Raw genomic sequence first — 2,125 nt, 5'->3', positions numbered from 1 at the left:
CTTCATCCCGGACAAAGACCTCACTCGTCTGCGAACTCTGGCCAACAATGCCAAGGTGACCGCTACCTACAAGCTCACCGGCCAAGGAATCAAGATCGTGTGCCCCACGGTGGAGGAATACAACAAAATGGGCAGGCTGCTCAAAACATGGAAATACCACTTCTACACGCACGACCTCCCGGGTTCTCGGCCATTCAAGGTCGTCATCCGAGGCCTGGGGGATTTCAGTGTGGAATCGGTGACCGCTGCACTGAAACAGGAAAAACTCGAGCCACTCAAGGTCTTCAAGATGACGCGGAGAGACCAGCAGGAGAAGAACTATCGGGACCACTTGTTCCTCGTCCACTTCCCGAAGGGTGCCACCACCCTGAAGCGACTGAAGGAGATCAAGGCGCTTGACCAGATCATCGTCCAATGGGAGACCTATCGAGGCGCCAACCGATCGGTCACCCAGTGCCAGAATTGCCTCGCCTTTGGCCACGGCACGCGCAATTGTTTCATGGACACCAGGTGCACAAACTGCGGTGGGAAGCACAAGAACGAGGATTGCATCGCGGAAACCAAGTGCGGTAACTGCCAAGGCAAACACCAAGGGACCGACGCCCAGTGCCCGGCCAGGAATAAGTTCATCGAGATCCGGAAGAAGGCTTCCGGACCCAAGAAGGTGACTCGCGTCCAGCCGGTCATCAACAACGACAACTTCCCACCGCTGCCGGTTCCAGTGGTGGTTCCAAAACCTGCACCCCCCAAGGTGCCGATTCCCGGCTTCCCGAAGGTAAGCGACAACAAATCCCCACACCAACGTGAGGATGGACCGAGTGCTGGCGCCGGCGCATCACAAGAACTTTTCTCGAAGGAGGAATTGGTCCGGATCTTCTTGGAGATGTCGGACGCACTGAACAGTTGCGTAACCCGTGCTGAAGTTATCAAAACCCTCGGGGTGTTTGTGATCAAATACGGACGCTAAGTCCTCACAAAAATCATAACTTTTCGTTATGTTGTTATGCTGTAGTTAGGTTAGGTTTTATTTAATAATTAAAATTCTAATGGTCACTGACCAAAATCCACATTAATTTCAAAAGAACAGCAAACAAAGTTATATGAATCAAAAAACTAAAGATGAAAAGTTAAACTGTATCCCTTAACATGAAAAAATGTATACAAACGATATAAACTGGAAAATAAAAATTTGTTAAATAAAAAAAAAAAAAAAAAAGCTCAGAACATCATTCTGACTATAACATTCGACGGAGTAACATCGCATCGGAGGCTAATTAAGGACCATGGCTTGCACGAAGCAGATAGCTCGCAAGTTCACCGGGGGAAAAGCACCGCGGAAGTAGTTGGCCATGAAGGCGCCGGCCACCGGAGGAGACGGATCTGCGGTTCCAGAGTTCGGCCGTGATGGCGCTGCAGGAGACCTGCGAGGTGTATCTGGTGGGCTGTTCGAGCACACGAATTTGTGCGCGATCATGCCCAAGGACATCCAACTAGCTCGTCGCATTCGTGGCGAGCGCTTCTGAAAGAGTTGTTTCTTGTCCAATTCCAAACTGTTGCCCTCTTCTCCCGTCCCTCGGGACGAGGCAGCGAACTGCAATAATTTGAATTTAAATTTCAGGAACAAATTTTGGTCTTCGGGGGCGACGGAATACACAGCTTTCTGAGGCTGCTCTCGCCCCCAACCCCGGTTACCGTTTGGTGGTTCTTGAGACGTTATCGATACTGGCCGTTTCTGACCCGCAGACGGCAAATTAAGCGCAGTTGTGGTTGCAAGTAGAAGAAAGGCAGCAAATTGAAATAAACGGCCCTTTTCAGGGCCACCAAATTCATCACGAAAGAGTTATCTTATTCATTTCATAAAATGCAAACGACAATTGCACGCATGTTTAAGTGATTTACTATTTTCTATATTTATTTATGGTACAGTGTGAGAGTTTTCTCACAATTTATGATTCTTAGAAAAAACTGACCTTTGAAGGCCTACCTGAGACGCTCATCAATCAGATCGAAATTTGTTGTGAAGCAAAGAAAATCTTTACAGAAAGTTTAGAATGAATGATGACCAATTTATCAGAAATACATTGGCCGTAGGAACGGCAAATCAAGAAAAGAGTCTTGCGCGCTT

At 48.1% G+C, this 2,125-nt stretch overlaps 1 pseudogene; it reads left to right on the top strand.

Moving 5' to 3' along the window:
• The first annotated feature begins 1,272 nt into the window (after window positions 1-1,272).
• On the top strand, window positions 1,273-1,617 carry LOC119767125 (annotated as a pseudogene).
• Window positions 1,618-2,125: the final 508 nt, after the last annotated feature.

Source organism: Culex quinquefasciatus, chromosome 2 (genome assembly GCF_015732765.1).
Source record: "Culex quinquefasciatus strain JHB chromosome 2, VPISU_Cqui_1.0_pri_paternal, whole genome shotgun sequence".
Taxonomy (NCBI): domain Eukaryota; kingdom Metazoa; phylum Arthropoda; class Insecta; order Diptera; family Culicidae; genus Culex; species Culex quinquefasciatus.
This window is presented reverse-complemented; position numbering and strand designations above follow the sequence as displayed.